We start from the raw sequence: 22,118 nt of genomic DNA, 5'->3' as shown, positions 1-22,118 counted from the left end.
AATCAGATATGTTTATGTGAACTATCCGAGCAGTAAACTCAGTGAAACAGCTGATGGAAATGCGCACAGCCGTCTACAGGCGGCAGCGCGCAGTGATACGGAGGGAGAGAAAATAGCACCAAGCGATTGCGAGGTCAGACTTTTTCGTGGACAACGGTTTTGTGATGCAAATGTATCACTCTTTTGAACGCATATTGTTTTGAGAAGAAAAACGCTTTATTTTCGTGACCCCAGCCAACTAGCCGGACTACATTCGTCAGCACCGAAACCAGGCCGGAACTCCGCTCACGGGACGCAGTCCGGGGAAAGTCACTGTCACAGCACGTAACTGGTGATGGGGATGCCATATAGATTCATATCAAAAGACCCGAACTAACCCTTTAACAACAAACTAGAGCTGCAACAATTAATCGATAAATCAAACAATGATTAATTATTAAAGCCTCAGTGTCTGGTATTGGGGTTAAACCGTGACATCCAGCGTTCAGATACTAGATTGAAGCGCTCACTCGCTCACCCCTCCCATCAGCAATGTGACGGTGGCCGCCGAGGACAAACACGTACACGAACTATCTGCTAACTGATAACAATCTCTTTGACCAATTACTATTGTTTTATTTAATTTTTTTAACACACGTGCCAGGATGTGTGGAGAAGGACCCAAATGCAGACAGAGGTGGAGACAGGTTTCGCTGACAAAAAGGGACTCATTGTTTACTCAAACCAAAAACAGGGAGCTGGCACGCTGGGGAACACAGGGTAGTCTAAATACACAAGGGAAGACACAGGTGGTGCAATCAAGACAGGTGAAACACATTAGGTAATCACAAGGAGGGAGCACACAGGAAGACACGACACGAAACTACAAAATAAAACAGGAACTCAACAGGGACCAAAAGACACAGACCATGACACAGAAAGACAAGACACAGAACTTCAAAATAATACAGAATCAAAGAACACAAGAGACAAAAGACCAAAAACAACTAAAAACCGAGCCACTGCGTGGCGGCAAACTCAGGGGCCATGACAACACGTGCAGACTTGCACTCGTGCCTTCAGTCATATTTCACAGCAAGAAGTTACACAGGAGGACTGACAGGATGTGCCAGTTACGTAGTGCGGTCCCATGAAGGAAGATCAGAGGACAACGTACTGGGACATTAGATACGGTATGTTCAGCTGTAACAACGGCTCTGCAGCCGGTTCAGCTGCAGCTCCACAGCTGTCAGAGGAGTCTCTACTGTCTCTCTCTCTCCAGCCTGGTGTCTGGCTGCACTTTGTATAACAACAGTTCAACATTGTAAGATGTAGCCTAGCTGCTAATGCTGCTCAGCTGTAGCAACACTCAATAGAGCGTTTGAGCCAAGTTTGTCCGCTCCAGTGGGTGCACCGCCACCTATGTATTTGTAAACAACTAATTCTAAGCTTTTAATCAATAATCCGTTTTAAAGGGCAACTTCGGTTCAACCTGGGCCCTGTTTTCATGTTTTTCTGTATATGTGAGTGATGGATAATACTTTTATTGAGGTCGCTGCAGTATTGAGCTGGGCAGGCAGCCTGCAGCCCAGCTAACGCTCTTCCACGGGGCAAGTGGCTCCCGTCAAAGTTCGCCCTATAAACGGGCATTTTTTTCAAACTGACAGGCTCAGATAGTTACAGTGAGTGTCCGACAACATACTAGAAAGGAGAAATGAACGTAATAGTCTCTACCTTTAGCTGTAGGTCGCTGTTTGCTGTGATCTGTGTCCAAATCTCACCACGCCAGAAATCACGTTCTGAAATCTCGCGATAACTTGTGGCAAAACACCGGTGGGGAATACTAGGTGCGTTCGAGATGCACTGCGCCTCGTCTGGAAGGTCGGCGAGAGCAGGCGGCAGCAGCAGGGGGTGGTGACAGAAAGCTGCAGTCAAGTCGGACAGTTTCCAGCCGCCGTCAATACAAATAGGAAGTCACCGAAATATATATTTCTTATGCTGTACTGCAGTTGTCCAATAAATAACCAATATAATTCTCAGAACAGAAGTTTGACTCAGTGTGAATATTTTTTTAAGCAGTAGGCCTACAGCATGAGATTCATATAATCTAGCATTATACAACAACACCTAGTGTTTGCAGTCCTAACTAAGAGCCAATCAGATCATGATCCGGCGCGTTTCCCATCATGCTCTGAGGCTTGCAGGTGGTAGCAGGCGGTTGCAGTCGGTGGAGAGCAACTGCGGCGCCTGGCTCTAAAAACTGCGGCCGCCTTGATCTCGTGAGGTTATCGTTGCAGGCGCGTGCATGACGTCAGAGCAAGTCGGGATCAAGTCGGACACAAATCTAACCGGCATGCATTGTGCGCTGGTCACCGGCGATCGGTTCTGCGCAGGCCTAGCTCATCTCGAACGCACCAACTGTTACCTGACTGAGGTGAAGAGAGACGACCGGAGAATTTACAAATTGTAACAACAAAATGTTGGGTCCTCTTCGCAGCTTTCACAGAGCTTTCACAAGCTAGGGCTAACAGTTAGCTGTGCTACAAATGGATGCTAACACGATGCACTGCGCCGTGCCGACCACGGGGACAGCTCTCCATTCCGACACACCTCCACTTCGACACCCCGCTGTTCCGAAATACCCCCACTTCGAAACACCGCTACTCCGACACCCCCCCCCCACAGCTGTCCAAGGTGCTGAACCGCGTGATGTTGTTTACACTCTGTGTTGCGGCTTGTCTGTGAAACGTGCGCTGCTCAGGGACTGGGCAGATCTGTCCCACTTGCTTTCTCCCCCCCCTGCTCCGCTCGAGCGCGGCTGAACCCGGCTTGAGCTCACAGGGGCGCGAGGCTGCTGCAGCCGCCGCTCGTGCTGACAGCTGACTGAGGGAGATGCTTTGGTTGGGCTTAGGCAATGAAGAAAGGAGTTGGTTAAGTTTAGTAAAAAGACCAGGTAGAGGCTAGACAGGCTAGAAGCATAATGAACATTATATGTCATATGAAGTAGGCTATTTGCTTGTTTTGCAGTTAATTATGCACATGATCCGTTTCGACCCCAAAAAGGAAAAAAGGATCAATGCGCACTGCGCACTGGGGGTTTCCCCCAATAGCCTTTTCGGAATAGCGGGGTCTTTAGAAAAAATAGAAAACCCCGCTATTACGATGAATGGAAGTCTATTGTCGGAAAGGCGGGGCTTCGGAAAGGCGGGGTGTAACCGCCGACCACTTTGACCGGAGATGACTGCTGCCAGTCAGAAGAAAAAGAGGTGTGCTAAAGGTAGAGACCCAATACATCCATGGTAGAGACATACGTTCATTTCTCCTTTCTAGTATGTTGTCGGACACTCACTGTAACTATCGGAGCCTGTCAGTTTTTTTAAAAATGCCTGTTTATAGGGCGAACTTTGATAGGAGCCACTTGCCCCGTGGAAGAGCGTTAGCTGGGCTGCAGGCTGCCTGCCCAGCTCAATACTGCAGCAACCTCAATAAAAGTATTATCCATCACTCACATACAGGGGCGGAGTGGCCATCGGGACGACCAGGAGATTTCCCAGTCAGTACGCGGCCAGTGCGTGTCGGTACCCGGTACCGTTACGAGCCGGAACCTCTCACATCCCAGTAGCAGCCTACTCTGTCTTCTCCATGGGCACCGAAGCATGTTGGTGAGTAGGACAAGACCCGAAACCGTGGCGTTTGCAGCGCGCTGTCAGTAAATTCCATTTGTAGAGCAGAGTAGTTGAGAGGGGGAAATAAAGGAGTAAACATGACTGGATGTAATGTTATGGTAAGCATTGCAAGTAAATCTGCTTGGGAGGCACTAATTGCAGCTGTTTCACCCCATTCTGTCTACATAATTCTGTCCTTTTTTTTTTTTTTTTTTTTTTACAAATCCATGATCTAACTGGTACCAACTTCTGAAGGAAATTGTAAAAATTGCTAAATATTTTTATTCATTTTGCTATAGCTAGATAAAAGAAAAAATTCTGGGAGAGGAATTTTTTTACTTTTTTTTTTTGCTTCTGGCACTCATAGACTTTGCCATATGGAATGTCACATAGCTCTGTTTTCCCGGTAGATTTTGGTGCCCCACTCCGCCCCTGCTCACATATACAGAAAAACATATGAAAACAGGGCCGAGGTTGAAAAAAAAACCGAAGTTGCCCATTTAGAGTTTATAAAGAAAAAAAGTCAAAATTCTCAGATTTCTTTATGACAATAAAATGAATCTCTCTTTGGTTTGTGGACAAAACAAGATATTTGAGGATATAACCTGGTGGTTTGAGAAACACTGATTGATATTTTTCTTTTACATTTTATTGACCAAACAACTAATTGATTAATCATTTACATATCAACAAATTAATCGATGATGAAAATAATGGTTAGTTGCTCAAGTGTAGGACCGGAGCGTCCCGTCCTCTAGCTGCTGTGGAGCTGCTTGTGTCTCTTCAGGTTGTGGGACCTGTTGTAGGCCTTCCCACACTGCCCACACACATACGGTTTTTCTCTGGTGTGGACGCGCTGGTGGACCGTTAACTCTCCAGAGTTAGTGAACGCCTTCCCACACTGCTCACAGCTGTATGGCCTCTCTCCAGTGTGGATGCGCCGGTGGACCGTTAAATTTCCAGAGCTAGTAAACCCCTTTCCGCACTGCTCACAGCTGTACGGTCTCTCTCCGGTGTGGATGCGCTGGTGGACCATTAAATCTCCAGAGGTAGCGAACGCCTTCCCGCACTGCTCACAGCTGTATGGCCTCTCTCCGGTGTGGACGCGCCGATGGACCGTCAACCCACCGGAAGTACCAAACTCCTTCCCACACTGCTCGCAGCTGTACGGCCTCTCTCTGGTGTGGATCCGCTGGTGGATCATTAAGTGTGAGGAGCTAGTGAACGCCTTCCCACACTGCTCACAGCTGTACGGCCTCTCTCCGGTGTGGACGCGCCGGTGGACTGTTAAAGGGATAGTTCAACATTTTGGCAAATTGGCCCATTGCCATAATCGCTATAGCCATAGCAGTAGGTTCGTTACCTTTACTTGTCGGTGTAAGCTATTTTTAGAACGGAGGAGCGGAGCGGCGAACTGCTCAGAGCTACGCTATGGAGGCTAAAGGAATTTCTTGGTTTCCCTCATCAAACTCATCAAATACAAAATCCCAAAACTCCAAAACGCTTTCATGGACAAGTTGTGACCTGCACAACCACCACGCTATGAGATAATAATGGAACGTTACGAAAGTCACAACTTGTCCACGACAGCCCTTTGGAGTTGTTGGATTGTGTATTTGATGAGGAAAACCAAGAAATTCCCTTAGCCTCCATAGCATAGCCCTGAGCAGCCTGCCGCTCCGCTGCTCCGTTCTAAAAATAGCTTACACCGACAATTAAAGGTAACGAACCTACTGCTATGACTATAGCGATTATGGCAATGGGCCAATTTGCCAAAATGTTGAACTATCCCTTTAAATTTCCGGAGGTAGTGAACCCCTTTCCACACTGCTCACAGCTGTGCGGCTTCTCTCCGGTGTGGACGCGCTGGTGGACCGTTAACTCTGAGGAGGAAGCGAACGCCTTTAACAGTCCGGAGGTAGCGAACGCCTTCCCACACTGCTCACAGCTGTACGGTTTCTCTCCGGCGTGGATCCGCTGGTGAATTTTCAGTTTGGACAAGTCAGTGCACAATGTGCCACACTGCTCGCACCTGTACACCGTCTGTCCACATTGGCGCCGCCAGTGGTGAGCGTTTAGATGAACTGAGGTCCTGAACATGTTCCCACACTCATTACAGCTGTGTGGTTTCACCATGGTGTGGTCCTGTTTCTATGGCAACAGACAGGAAGAGAGAATCAATTATTGATGGATGGACATTTGTTTTCCTTTTTAAATTCTTCATCAATACAAATCTTACAAGCAGAATTGTTTCCAGTTCAAATTATACTTTGAAACTAAGCAAAAGATGTCAGCGTTTGAGTTGATTTGGTAACCAGTGAAGTAAGGGCTCAAAAAGTTACTGTTTTCCCCGTTATAACTCTGATACTTTTTTCATTTTATTTTTTAAAATTTTTTACTGACAATAAAACGCTCCATTACTTGAGAGCCACTCGAAATTAATGCAACTTATTTTATTTATTTATTTAATGATTAATGTTGTTAATATGCAATTATTTACAGGCTATGATAGTTTTAGGTTCAATATGCGCAAAAGGGTCATTTCAATAAGTTCTAAATAAACAACCAATCCGGCCCTCGACTTGTAACAATTTTTAAATTTTGGCCCACAGCATATTTGAGTTTGACACCCCTGGCTACGCAATTACAGTTTTCATTTTCCCAGTGGACTGTCGCAGTTTCATTCAGGAGTTGATGCAACTACAGTTGGAAAATGTATTTATTGTATGTAGGCCACAGAGCCCCGAGGCAACGCTGCTCTTCTGTCCAATACACACATGATGCTTCACCTTTCCTTCAAACAATGCGGCGGCCACAATTGTTCTCCCAAAAAGAATTTAACCAGCTGGCTCTAAAAACCCTCTAAAAAGCCTGCGGGTAAGTTAATTAGCGATCGTTTTCTCCCCGGGGATGATGACGGAGGTTGGCCGGCCAACCAGCTCTGCAGACAAGCCGCTGTTCACACGGGTGAAGCCTCTCTTCTCTGAAACGTTGGAGCGGTCTTCTAAACAGCGTTTGGATAAACTAACCGCATATTGGGGATCCAAACAGTTACTTCCTCGCATGAAAAAATATTTTAAAACTTAATAAAGTGACGTAACAGCGCTACAGCAGGAAATAAAGTAGGCTTGTTAGGGTTTAGACTTTTTAGTGAACCACAATATAGTTAGCAGCTAACAGTTAGCTTCATCTCTTGTCTCACTCCCACTCAAAACAGAAACACAGACCTGTGGACCGGAACCGGATGGACCGGAGGGCTCCTTGTCCTGCTCCTCCCCCGTAGTCCCAGTCTGCCCAAACAAATCCGGATCCTGCTTCTCCTCCTTTATCATGATGTAGTCCTGGTCCTGGTTCTCCTCCTTAATCATGATGTAGTCCTGTTCCTGGTTCTCCTACTTTATCATGTTGTAGTCCTGGTCCTCCTCTTTAATTGCAGGCGTGTTCTGATCCAGGTCGCTAATTTCCCGGTCCAGGTTCTCCTCCTTCATCCTGGTCCTGGTCAGACGGGACCTCGTCTTGGTGCTTTTCCACTAGCTCAGTACAGTACAGCACGGCTCTACTTGGTTTTATACTCTTATCCTCCAGCCCCTCCTACCTGGTACCTGCTACTTCCCCTGCCTTCCCCTGATTGGCCAGAGCGTCGTCACTGGAAGACGAGTGAGTCTGGAGCTGACGAGAGGAGAGAAACAAGAGAGAGACAATGTGATATGACGACCCCGCCCCCACTGTGGAGGATCTATGAAGAACTCAGAGCTGGAGAAGCACCTCAACCGAGTCGTTAGTGAAAAGCGCCATCTGTTTACCTTTGTATTCTCACGATCTCTCCGACTCTCGCGGTCACATCGCTAAGTCTCCTCCCCTTAGATACCGTTGTCGGAGTTAACGGTTGGAAGAATAGACTAGGCTGTAACTTCAGAATCATGTGACCCTGTAGAAATGTTTGAGGAAGAGTGGGCAACCAGCATCTTTTGAAAGTTCAAGGTGTCCCAAACAATTATCCATTGGTTTCCCTCCAATAAGGCCCCTGGTTTTATATATTTCCTCCTCCAAGTTAACTCAGTCATATTTTACAAATAGTAATTTATTACAAAAATATGAACTTTGCTTTCTGGGATTATCACTGCAAACAAACATCAAAGATGAACACCACACTTGCTCCATTTCCTTTTCATTAGTGTTTACAGATCTTCCATTCATTTAAATACTGAACTAATTTGTGTTTGTTGTCAGAGCTTAAATAATAAATGTTCAGACACAAACTTCCAGTAGTATTCCAATGGTGTATGGAGGGAAAGTACATCGTTGTACGTTGAGTCAAGTACATACAGAATATTATTGGGACCGATATGCATATTACTAGCGATACCAGTCATGGAGCATGGGGTGTTTTTGCAGTCGGGACTCAATGTCCACATTGACTGGGCAATAAGTGCCTGGTTGGTTTACTTAGTCCACATGTCACAGGTACTGTCACCTGACTCTGCGTCACTTGCATCAGTGTCATCTAACATCATGTCCACATCACATTATCCATTTTGGATGATAACACTCACATCCAGCACACTGTATCAAGGATCTGTCCTTCTGAAATGGAAAAAATAAATGTTTAACAAATGTTTACCTATGTATAAATAATACACATGCTTATTAGCTTGTAGATTACCTGCAGGAAAAGTTGGGGTGGTAGGGAAATTGAGTAAAATATAAAGTATTTACACATTCACACATTTCACCAGTCACACAGCACTGTCTGGCTAACCTATTATACTCTCTGATTATCATCCTAAAAGGTATGCATGCAGCCCCCAACTTACCACCACACCCTACACTCCTGAACATTCACACCTCCAAGCATCCCCCACCACTGCTTTGACTATGAATGGATTAGAAAATGAGCAGGAATTTCTTTAGAAAGCCCTGCTCAGCTTTCTGTGATGAGAGTAAACTTCTCACAGAATTGAAGGTAGGTCTAGTTAGAAATTAAGTAGTAAATTAAAAGGATAAGCCATGGCAATATACTTAATTCCTATATAAATAAAGGAAATGAAACAATATTTGTAACAAAACATACAGGGACACACAAGGGCTAGAATGTGTAGGACATGTGTGTTTTAAATACAGTTGGTCTCTCTGGTTGATGTTCCCATTTATTGTAACAAAAAAGGTTATTAACAAAACAGTAGTTGATATGGATTGAAAATCAGACCCTTTCATGATCTAGCCCAAGTGTTGTGATAAAAGGGAGACTACAAAGAATTTACTTCAACATATTTTCAGTTAAAGCAGAAGTAAGCGATCCGGTCTTTTGGCTAAGGTTTTGTGAGAGCTCAAAAAGAAACACTTAAGACAATAAAACAATAGACAACCAATGAGCAGATAAATAAACAATCAATAAACAGATACAGTAGATAAAATAAAATGGACAATTTGCCCCCATGGATAGGCTGATGGTCACATAGGAAAAGTACAGTACATATAAAAAATGCATACTTTGTAAAGTGCAAGGTGCCTGCCACTGGCGACTGCATAATAAAAAATGTATTTATTATTTATTTTACATTGTTTTAACATATACATAACTTATATCTTATTAAAATGCAAGATCATTTTTCTGACTGATTTATTGCCTGATGCCGTGTATCTCGCTTTCTTTCCCCCGCCCTCCGCCCGTTGTCTTCGTTGTCACTTTGTTGTCACTTTGTAGCCGCTCCACAGAGCGCACATGGCTAATTAATATGCACGTGCTGACCATATGTGACCCGTTCCATCAAAATGAGTCGGAAGTCGCAACGTTCTATTTTTAGATAATCAGCTGATAACATGGAAAACCCATAGAAAATCAAAAAAAATTTTTTACCCTAATTTCAAAGCAATGACATTCAAAAACAATCTCCCAAAGTTTCACAGTCCAGATAACTGAGGAAAGGCACGTAAATGATGATTAAAGTTGACCTGCAACTTAAACCCTCTGAAAATGAGTGTTGCTTCGGTGCAAAACATGAAATATCTTCTGAACCGTTCATGATAGAGACGAGCTGTAAACTGCATCTGAACCGCGGGATTCTCCGCTTTCCGACGGTCATTGAATGTTGCTTCTATGACGAGAAGGGACGGATACAGAAACAGATGCTAAACCGAGTAGCATTGACGCTAACAGAGCGTAGCATCGATGCTAACAGAGCGTAGCATCGATGCTAACAGAGCGTAGCATCGATGCTAACAGAGCGTAGCATCGATGCTAAACCGAACGTAGCATCGATGCTAACCCGAACGTACACGCTTGCACATGTTTTACAAAATGTCAACAAAACATGACAACTTCTGAACCGTTTATGATAGAGACGAGCTGTAAAAAGCATCTGAATTGTGAGATTCTCTGCTTTCCGAGGGTCATTGAATGGTGTCTCTATGACAACAAGGGACCGTATCCACCTTATTCCTAGCCCCCATGATGCCTTGCGGGAATTATGGGCACGACTTCCGGTGCGAACCGGAAGTCGCGCTTGTTTACATGGTAACGGTAGACGCTAAACCGGTGTTTATGTGGGTTAGAGAGTTAAAACATGTGGGAACATCAGCTGTCAGAGCTTAAACGGGACAACATTTCAATCCCGTTGCCTACTCATATAGAGGGGTGGGAGGATGACATGAAGAAGTGGCCTAAAATAACATACAGTTGTATTTTTAGCTACTTTCTAAACTCTGTTGCTTCGGACGGAGAGGCAATGAACAATCTAAAAAGCTCTGAGGCGTACCAGTACCTGCACAGTAATAAGGTTGGCCCGGTTTGCTGAAAGAGATCGTGGGACACAACCTTATGTACCTCAAGGCAGACGTAGAGCCCAGCCAGAGCCTAAAAGTCCGTCATCACCGAGCCTGGGTGTTAGTGTCATCATCATCAGGTGAAATACAAACTGCAGGGTGTTCCTGCGTTGCAGGTAAAGGCAGATCTTGCAGCCATGCTGCTGCCATCCTTTGGAAGGTAAATGTTGATTGATTGATAGTTTTAACCCTCTGGGACCCTTAAAAAAAAAAAAAAAACTCCCACTTGTATCCTCAGGGAAACGACGGCTGTAAAAATGTCAGATCAGATAAATACTTCTCTTTTCAACTTTTCCTGCTCAGATCTTTTCAATCAGATCCTTATCAAAACTATCAAATATTATCCCCCCCCCCCCCCCCGAATTTCCTCGTGTCTGGGTCATTCCAGCGAACTGTAGCAGTTTTACAGGTGTGTTAAATGTCCTTTAAGCTTCATTACGCACGCCGCAAAACTCTCCTCCAGTGCGCTCCTCTCCTTTCCTCTCCAGTATCTGGCTGAGCAGCTCCGGGATCGGGACTGAGAGATGTCAGGCTCTGCCTTCACCCCATCTTTGATCCCTGTGGTCAGAGTTATCACAATAAAAAAAAATCCCTCTGGTCAGAGCGTTTAGACCCGAGGGTGGCCTGAGCGTCCCGTCCCACCTGCTCTTTATAAACTAATCCATCGGATCAAATTTAATTTTGTCTTTGCGGCCATCTAGCTGTCTGTCCACACTCTCCATGATGGAAACGATTACCACGCACAAAACCCTCATTTAAATAGCCTACTGCTGCGCGTGTTGTCATTTAGCGGGGTTCTTCACATGTTTTCTGTGGGCTAACCACGCAATTGGATAATATAATAATAATAATAATAGTTGGATAGGCTTGAATAATAGGCAAATAACGTCATCTGATGATCCACAATAAAAACCTCTTTCCAAAGGGGCGCGGGGGGCACGATTATATCCTGTTATGGCTTTGCAGTGAAAAAATCCGGTTAATGACAGTCTACAAAAACGTCCACTTAGAGTACATTAAGGTGAAGAATTTTAATCTTTTTTTAACTATCTTTGAGATATCCAAGGCTACATCTGAGAAAAAAAGTTTAGAAAAAACATTTATCTGATAGATTTTTACAGCCATCGTCTCCCACTGGACGTATGCGTTTTTTTCCCAAGCATACAGACCTATTAAAAAAAATCAAATCAAATTTCCTATATACAATTAAGATTCCTGACCAAAAAGCATTAAATTTCATGTGATACAGTGAAAGTTATGGACAAATAATGAGTGAAAAATGCCCCCTACTGGACAAAATCCCTAAGGGCACCAGAGGGTTAATTTTCATTTCATTTATAGATGCTTTTGTTTAATTAAAAAAAACTTTGTTATGTATTATATATATCTTTAATTTATTTAAAATTTAGGTTGAGAATGCAGTCAGACAGGGAAAGACAGGGACATCATGCACTGATGTGCAGAGGAAGTGGAATGCAGGCACAAGAAAGAATGCAGAGCAGAAAAGGGTGAAGCACATCAATTTTAAATGTCATAAAGCAGACCACATTCATGAAGGCTCATCAGCATCAGCATCAGCATCAGCATCAGCATCAGCATCAGCATCAGATCCCACAAGTGAGGCATCAGCAGAGTGTGCCCCCAAACTTTTCAAGGATCACGAAGAATTTAAAACTTATATCAGTTCTTCTGTGATGGCCCCACTATATCAGCTGCAGACTAATGGCCCCCTTCAACAGTGCTACAGATTAGTTATAGATAATGAGTCTTCTCAGAGCCAGTGTGATCTACAAATGCCCCATACAGAGCACAGCACAATGCAGACCTGCAGGAAGTGTCTCAGTTTTTATGAAACATATGTTCAACTAAGCCCAGCTCAGGCGGAGAAATTGAGTGAAGAGACCCAAGTACAGAGTGCATCACAACTATGGCATGATGCAAGGAAGCTGCGACTGACAGCGAGCACGGCAAAGAGGGTGCCTAAACTGAGCACTACTAATCCACAGAAGTTCCTCAATGAACACTTGCACCCCACCTTCACCGGCAATACTGCCACTAAATATGGTAAAGAAAATGAGGAGAAAGCCATACAGCTTGTGGAGGCTCAAGGTCACACTGTGGAGCGGAGAGGGCTGGTGCTGTGTCCTGACCATCCCTGGTTTGGAGCAAGCCCAGATGGAATTTTGGACTCAACACAGCTCCTAGAGATCAAGTGTCCACTAAAGAAATCACTTGCAGAGTTTCTAAGTCAGCCAAATGGTGACATCAGACGCTTAGAAGATGGGAGGTATCTCATTCTTCCCAATGGGCCACGTGGATACTACCTCCAGGTGGGTTAATTTTGTTAATTATAATGTATTAATTAATGTGACAGGGTACTTGTGAGCTTTCATTGAAATACACTTATATTTTTTATATATTTTACATTTATCCCTCCAGGTCCAGCTGACAATGATGTGCCTGCAGCTGCAGACCTGCAAGCTGGTTATCTGGACACCAACTGAGCACCTGGAGTTGGACATTTCTTTTGACAAAGTCTTTACAGACACACACATGAAACACCTTCAGAATTTCTACTTTTCACATATGCTTCCAACATTAGTGGATGAATTTGTTGCAAAGAAGGTTCTGCTCTGCCCCAAATACCTGAATCTCTTGAAAATACAATGAGCACTTAACAGATGTAATGTGTGTTACAGACAAAAAAAGAGTGCTTTATGAAGAAAAATAAGGAAGGAATGAAATATGACATTTTGAGTTGTTTAGTTGCTTTTTTATTGTTACAAGGAAAATGGTGTTTTCAATACAATATTTTGTTATGTTCTAGATAAAAAAACATAAACATAAAAGATCCCATATATACATACAGTATATTAGAGCATACAAAAACATCAGAAAATATTCAGCCACATCACATTCAGTCACATCATATTACACATAACAAATGCAGCTCTGAAAAGATAGAGCACTCTACCTGTTTAGTTATATTAAAAAGTAAAGTAGAGCTGTACCTCAGTCGTTTTACGAATGTATTTATGTGTCTAAGTATGTAATATGCAGCTATGTATGTAATCATATTAACGTATCTGTTTGTGTATGTAGAAGTGCAACATTAAATGTCTTCTCACTGTTCACTTGAAATAAGCTCAGCTCTTAAATTCACTAAACCTGCACAGATTTTGAGAATCTTATCAATTTTGGACACCATGTTGATTGGCACTGTTTGTGAGAGAATCTTGTAGACCTTCAGACGCCTTATTGCCTGTTCAACATGAATGCGAACATGAGCAATGCGGCGTGTACACGTGACCGCCTCATTGGTGAGCTGGCACCCTTTGCGTGTGAATGCTGGAATGATGAGGTTCACTCTACGCTCCTCTAGCAAGTCCCTCACCGTGAACCCACGATCACCCATCACCTCATCTCCAGCACGCAAGTGGTTTAGAAAACCTGAGTTCTGTGTAATGTATCTGTCGCTGCATTTGCCACCATAAGCATCCGATATAAACATGATTATTCCAGAGGGAGAAACAGCCACTAAGTACTTAACTGTGTTACTTGCATAATAGTGACTGTATGACTCGCTTCTTGAATTCAGATTTTTTGATTTTTGTAGAACTGTCTCCGTGCAGTCAATTACACAGGTTGTATTAGCAAAGTGCTCTTTAAAAGCTTTTGGCAATGTTGCCTTGATTGTTTCACGAGGCAACCACACAATAAGATCCTTCATGTGTTCACTCATAATGTCTACCCACATTCCCACTGTCTTGCTGACCTGGCTTTGTGATACTTGAAATCTGCGTGCTAAATCAGCCATGATCTTAGTTTCATCAAAGTCATTAGAATTTGGTCTATAACTGGCATCGATGGTGAAGCTGGAGCAAATGGCTGTAGGCAGGCTACAAGTGTTTGAAATTCTTTGAGTGGAATCCCTGTATACAGAAGGGAGTCTGCATCACTCTCTAATATGCTGTCAGCAAGAGGTCGTGGCAGTTCTGGTGGTGGTGGTGTATGTGTTCCACACGTGATGGTGGGCCCTTTTGAGTAGGTGTGATCCTCCATCGCTGGGTCTGACCACTGTGTCTGGGCATCACGGGATGACTTAGCTACTGCACACAGCTCCTCGCCCTGATCCATCTCATCTTGCTTATCTGAGGGTAGCAATACAGTACATGATTATCAAGAAGTGATGCATTAGGGTCTTCATTTTAACACATCCACCCGACATCATTAATACTCCATCAACCCTGATACTTCCTACTGGTAACCACATCACCTATGCACTCCAGAAACCAAGGAAAAACCTGGTACATAATAACAGCTACAGTACAATATTAAATTCAGAGTAAGATTAAAATACTGCATTGTTGAACATTTTATTATGCCTGTAATGAAATGATGGCATTTTTAGGTTCATACTGACCAGCAGTCCAAATGCACATTACATGTTAACTGTTCAGAAAAGGGCAATACACACAAGTGCTGTGTACAAAAAGACACAAAGCAGGCTCTTCTTTTTGAGAAGACTCAGGTCCTTTGACATCTTTAATGTAATACTGTGTTTTATCAGTCTGTCATTGCAAGTGTTACATTCTTTGCTATTGTCTGCTGGGGTAACAACATCAAGGTCAGGGACAGGAACAGACTAGACAGGCTCATCAAAAAATGTAGCTCTGTGATGGGGGGGGGGGCGGAGCTGGTAGAGGCTGTGGTTAAGTGAAGGATGGGGTGTAAGTTGAAGACCATCCTGGGTGACCCCCAACACCCTCTACACAAAACCCTCTCAGGTCAGAGGAGCAGCCGCAGCAAAAGGCTCATCTCCCTGACCTTAATATAATTTCATATCATTTATATCATATTATTTTAGGTTATGTAAGCTGCTGGACGATTCTATGTTGCTGCCGAACTACTACTACATACACATGAAATCATACCTGTTATTCTCGTGACATTATTGTCAATCCTCTTCAGCACACGGCGTCTCTTCTCCGGTGGTCTCTCATATCCCAACCACAAAGTGGGGTGCGGGTTTTCCTCCGTGGGCTTTTTGTCCACAAAGTGAAAAGAGCACACGTATAACGTTTGAGGTGGTCTTTTCAAGTTAAGGTTTTTCAGCCACATCCTTCTGGGTTCCTCATCCTTCGGTAGGCGGTGGAAACTGTACCGGTTCTCACAACAACACTCTCTCTTCGTCCGGGGTGCATGTTCAAAACATTGTTCTTGTAGCCACATATTTAACTTTGTCTGGTTATTAGTACAACCGCGAACAGCGCAACATGTTCCCGAGCTGCGCAAGGACATTTTTAAATGCCACCGGAGCTGATAATCGTTTGGAAACAAAACAGTAAACTTTCAAATAGACCGCTACGGGAAACGAAAAATGTTAGCAAACAGTGGCTCACTGCTACTTCCGGTGCTGACCGGAAGTTCCACCCATAACCGTTTCTACAGTAACGACCCCAGGAATAAGGTGGATAGGGAGTGTGTAATCACGTGGTACAGGAACAGATGCCAGAGTCACTGGCAAAAACTTTAACTGCAATTTTCTCAGGTTTTAGAACGGAATAAGAGAGTAGGAGATCGTAATTCAAATGGCCACATCTTGAAAACCATCAAATGTATGACTTTGTCTAGGGTATCATTTTAAAGCTTATTTTCTAATCTTTCCATTGATACCAAAATCTCAACTTTGAAATTTGGGTCACTGTGACTCATTTTGATGGATCGGGTCACATATATGGTTGTGTCTAGGCATTCCGGGGGCGGAATATGAGGTGTGTTCACGTGCGCACCATTCTTGGATCCAGTCCGCGCTGTCCGTGGTGCTCAAGGTCACGGGTTAACTTGACAAACAAACTGCAGCATAGTTCTGTTTGTTTATCATGTGTGTCAGTTTTGTTTGCGACTTGATAGTTTAGTTGTTGAGATTAAGAACATCACTCCCTCATCAAACCAGTGATAGGCATGCTGAAAAGAAAAGAGAGAGAGAGACGCTTCTGGGTATCGCAGCTGTGTAAAAAAAAGAAAAAAGATGACGTGTCGGAATAGCGGCATGCCTAGATAGAGGGATGTCGTAATAGCGCAATGTCTAAATAGAGACATGTCGGAATAGCGGGATGTCTGAATAGCGGGCGCACCCCCCCCCCCCCCGATTGGCATATTGAATTAACAGAGTTGTTCAATCAATCAAAACCAAACAAACAATAATATTAAAAAACAAAACAACCACAACAATAACAACAAAACAAAACCAATAATATCCCAAAGCACTCACTCATACATAATTCATTCACTCACTCATTCTACCCTAACCCAGAAATTTCATGACCACACACATAGCCAGTATGTCAGTTGCATGCACATCTGTACATGTACATTTTATATGTTTTAGTCAGATAGACAGGAACCAAAGTACACAAGAAGTAAGCAGTTCACTGCACAGCCAGAAATATAAATAAATAAATAAATAATACGATTCTTACATTAAACTTTCAATTTTTTTTTTTTACCAAGTTTGACCAACAGCTGATATTTTGTGTTTTAGCTGAATGTAATTGTGCAGTGGTAAGCTCTAGCTTATGGCTTCTTGTATGAAGAAAGCCATTCCTTGATTGACATTACATGTGGGGGTTTCCAGCTGCAAGCTATCATCCTCTTAGCTGCTGTAAGCCCAGCAAACAGAAGACGGCTATTATTTGTTGTATTACTTGTCTCTCTATATCGTCCTGAAGTGTATTTACTCCCTTATCACTCCACTGGGGAAAAGTAATGGGTTTCCCATCTATTAGAAGACCAAAATTATGAAAGATTGTAGTCTGACGAAAAAATTTTGAGTGTATTTTTGCAAATTGTTGGACTTTAAGCCACACAGTGAAGAGATAGGGAATAATTGGTCCAAAGTCACGTTTCACTCGCTTACAAGAAATATTAGAATGTATCAGGTTATGCAGGCTATATGGATATGTAAATTTATCCTCGATAGGACGCCACGAAACCTGACTGTTTGGATTTAACCAGACAGCAAGTGGACGTAGTACAAAGCACCACGAATACCACTCAAAATTGGGCAAGTTCACACCACCTGCTGATTTGTGCCTTTGCAATGTAGAGGTTTTAATTCTCGGTTTTTTCTTGTTCCAGAGAAATTGATTAATTATAGAGTGCAACTTTTTCCAATAATTGTTTGGAGGGGCAAGAGGGATCATTGAACTTATAAAATTTACACGTGGCAAAACATTCATCTTAATCACCGATAATCTAGAATAAAAGGAAGTAGGGAGTTTACCCCATTTCGTTAAATCTTCCTCTACATCCTTCAAAGCCTTATTATAATTATTCATGGTTATCAAATTCAAAGAAGGAAGGATAGAAACACCCAAATATTTAAAATTAGTGACAACAGGTATAGGAAAATTTAAAGTAGGAGTCTGATCACTTTGCTTACCCAGTAACATTAATGCTGATTTTCTCCAATTGATTTTATATCCAGAGATATTACTAAAGTTCTCAAATATTAGATATGGAAGTGATTCTGCCAAATTCTTTATGAAAATTAAAATATCATCTGCGAATAAAGAAATAGAATGCGGTGTGTCACGTACTGTGATCGGCTTTATAACGTCTGACTGCCTTATTGCCTGAGCTACAGGCTCTAATGACAGTGAGAACAGAAGAGGGGACAGTGGGCATCCCTGGCGTGAAGACCTCGAAATTGAGAACCTAGAAGAACAAATATTACCCGTTATCACTACAGCAGAAGGATTAACATACAACAGTCTGATCATGAGAATAAAGTTATCACTAAAGCCCATATGTCGGAGCACAGACCACAAGTAGCACCACTCCAGCTGGTCAAAAGCTTTCTCAGCGTCCAAAGAAAGAATAGAACTATTATTTTCTGAACTGGAGGCTGAGTGTATGATATGAAGTAGTCGGCGGACATTATCCGAAGCTAGTCTTGATTTTATAAACCCGGTCTGATCATGGTGAACAAGATGGGGCATATAGTGCTCTAACCTGGATGCCAAAACCTTTGCATACAATTTGATTTCACAGTTAAGGAGACTTAGAGGCCTGTAAGATGAGCAATCGACAGGAGGCTTATCTTTCTTTAACAAAAGAGATATTATAGCAATATTGGAGCTTGTAGAGAAAGATCCTCTGCAGATAGAAGCATTTATCATAGTCAACAAATGAGGTCCGAGCTGAGGCCAGAGAGCCAAATATAACTCCGGAAGTAAACCATCAATGCCTGGTGATCGGCCTTTATTCATTGATTTGATAGCTTGGCCCAGCTCCTCTATAGTGATTGGTACCTCTAGAGTGTACAGCATCCAAGGGCAATTTAGATAAAGATAACAAATTCAGAAAATCATTAGAGGTTTTTTCGTCATAATCCACCTCCGATGTATATAGTTTTTGAAAAAACCCTTTGAAGGTGTGATTAATCTTTACAGGATCAGAGGTTAAAGTTCCTTCTTCAGTTCTGATCGCTGCAATATTTGCTAATTGATTATTTGCTCTTAGCTTCAGCGCAAGAAGGCGACTAGGTCGGGCGCTATTCATATAATGATTTTGTCTTGTGCGATGCAATGTTTTTTGTCTCAGCAGGCTACTAAGTTCATCCAATAGGTTCTGGCGCTTGTTAATGTTTTCAAGCGACGTATCATTTACCATACTTTGTTCTGTTGCTACGATTTCAGCCTCAAGAAAATCAATACGGCACTTTCTACTTTTATTAAGATTTGATGCGAATGATATGGTTTTATTTCTGATGCAACCTTTAATTGCATCCCATAACACTCGTGGGTTTTACACATGATGTCTGAATGAACTGATCGGAGATTTAATATGTCCCAATTGCGCTGGTACAGGGCTTAAAATTAACATCGATCCTCAGAATCACGTGTTCTGCAGTACACTGTAACAAAATTACCTTAAAATTTACAGTAACTTACTGGCAACAAGTATCCAACAAGTTACTGTAAATATGTTTTACAGTAGACATACTGTACTTCCATTTACAGTATTGGTTTATTTACTGTGAAATAAAAAACAATTAAACACTGTGATTTCAGTTGTATTTACAGTAATTGGGTGTTTAACTGTAAAATAAATACCAATTAAATACTGTGATTTCAGTTGTTTTTACAGTATCAAGTGTTTAACTGTGAAGTAAATACCAATTAAATACTGTGATTTCAGTTGTCTTTACAGTATCAAGTGTTTAACTGTGAAGTAAATACCAATTAAATACTGTGATTTCAGTTGTCTTTACAGTATCAAGTGTTTAACTGTGAAGTAAATACCAATTAAATACTGTGATTTCAGTTGTCTTTACAGTATCAAGTGTTTAACTGTGAAGTACATACCAATTAAATACTGTGATTTCAGTTGTTTTTACAGTGCTGGTTAGTTACTATACAAATAAAAACAGTTAAGCAGTGTCATTTTTAAAAATGGTATTGTACTGTATATGGCAATACACTACTATTAACAGTTGATCACTGTAAATTCAGTTTCTCACTGTGATTTAATATTAACCATCATTAATAGAATGACCCATATTCTAAACTTTTCAATTAACTACAGAAAACAAGAAAACAGTTTACGCAATTTATTTGAAGCATTTGGTGAACAGGAACATGTACCAAACCAAAATTTCCACTTCAGATACCAACAATATAACAATGAAAGACACACGTCTACTTTGTCTGACTACTACAACTACTCAGGCCCGCCATTGAATAGGCCGACAACTGTTGTCTGTAGTAAAATGAAATGATTTTTTTTTGGTTTGAAGTTAAAGCAGAAGTAAGCGGAATGTTTGTGTTAATATAAGTCTTAAATAGTTATATCTTCCGACAACAATCACTTATATAGTGTTTGGTCCGAAACATGGGTCTGTCAGTCACTCTGCTCTGCTGTAAGCCGAGGAGAAAACTTTCCTTGTATCCTACAACCTTTATCCAATGAGGAGAGAGAACGGCATGAAGGGCTGTGTGTGCAGCCAAGGGATGCGCGTGAATGTGGTGACGTAGGGACGAGGACCAATAGATCCATGACGAGGGCGGAGGCTGCTAACTCCATCTGCTGACAAGACGTTAGCCAAAACAACCGGATCGCTTACTTCTGCTTTAAGGACTTAGACCAATTTTTGCATTCCACCAGTAGTACACATACCACAGTTGGAGAATCACTGTGATAAAAATAAACTTGACTGTTTGGCTAATGGGACACTAATGTTAGATACAGAAAACAACTAACAATTTTTAAAATATGGTCATCATTAGAAACAAGAAATAAAAACAAAAAAGCCAATTATGTCAGCTGACCCACAAGCTTCACAATTAAACATTTGGCAACACAATGGCAATAAAATACTAAACATTTGCATGAACAATGCATCATAAGAAACTTCTTAGAGAAGAGAAATCCTCTCATTCTCCTACCACTTGAAATACTGGTAAAGCTCTATGGCCTCTCGCCTTCCCTGAACTTGGGAGACCCAGATCCCAGTTGGATCCCTGAAATTAAAGAGGAAAACACATTAAAAACTACATTTATTACAATTAATTAGTAATGCACCACGTCTAAGATGGTGATGTCATGTCAAGGTACTTATTCCTGAAGTGTGTCAAATATTCAAAGATGACAGTGCTGCATTCAGTTTAAAGCTATGGTCTACAATCTGAAAGACAGAGCAACAAGCCTGCTGCCTGCAGAAACCAAACACGGCTTTGAATGTGGAGTAAAATGTCGGATTCACAGTCACAACTTCCACAATAAAACCAAAGATTACCTGTTCAACATAAATTCAGCACCGCCACTGCAGCCTGACCGGGGTCTCCCCCAGACACAGCTCCCTGTCCTGGGTCTCCCGGCTCGAGCAGCCTCCCTGTAGCTCTGGAGCTGCGCCGAGGAAGGCTCCAGAGGTGGAGGGAGGCTGCTCGCCGCCGACCCAGGACAGGGAGCTGTGTCTGGGGGAGAGGACCGGGGCCTGTAGCTCCGCGGCACCACAGTTTGCGGAGCAACCCCGCTCAGGTGCAGCTGCGGCTGGAAGCTGTGTGTCGGGGAGAGAAGTAGGAAGACTCGACGCGGCACCGGCACCGGTAATAACGGTGGCAACACTTTCTGTGCTTCTGTACTGTGCTTCTCTGAATCCTAGTGGGGCTTTCAGCGGCAGACCGGCCGGGGGTGGGGGGCAGCAGGCGCTGAATTCATGGGTTCATGTGTCTGTGGCTGAGCAGCTCAGAGCGGTTACAACTACTTGTAGTTTCTAAGCGGAAGGGGGTGGGTACGAGGCGGGTCGAGGCGGGTTGAGTCGGGACGAGGAGGAGCAGGGGAGACGAGGGGATTGGATGAAGGGTACGAGCCAATGCAAGCTTACCATGACGGTTGGATAACATTGGTCGATTTCTATGCAGGCCCACGGCTGATAGACTGAATGGATTTTTTTGGTTCTTTTTGCTATTCATATTGTGTAGATCGGACTGGACAGGACCAGAATTGCCGTATAAACGATGTTAATAATAATTACCAATCTTCCAAATCCAAATCGTAGACCATAGCTTTAAGGTAGCCTACATTTTGATTCAAAATGCAGTTTAGCAATGTGTTAAAATGCTTAAAGAGATGTTGAATTAACTGTGT

The sequence above is a fragment of the Trachurus japonicus genome, unplaced genomic scaffold (assembly GCF_045865225.1).
Source record: "Trachurus japonicus isolate A0001 unplaced genomic scaffold, Traja_1.0 AP029789.1".
Classification (NCBI taxonomy): Eukaryota; Metazoa; Chordata; class Actinopteri; order Carangiformes; family Carangidae; genus Trachurus; species Trachurus japonicus.
This window is presented reverse-complemented; position numbering follows the sequence as displayed.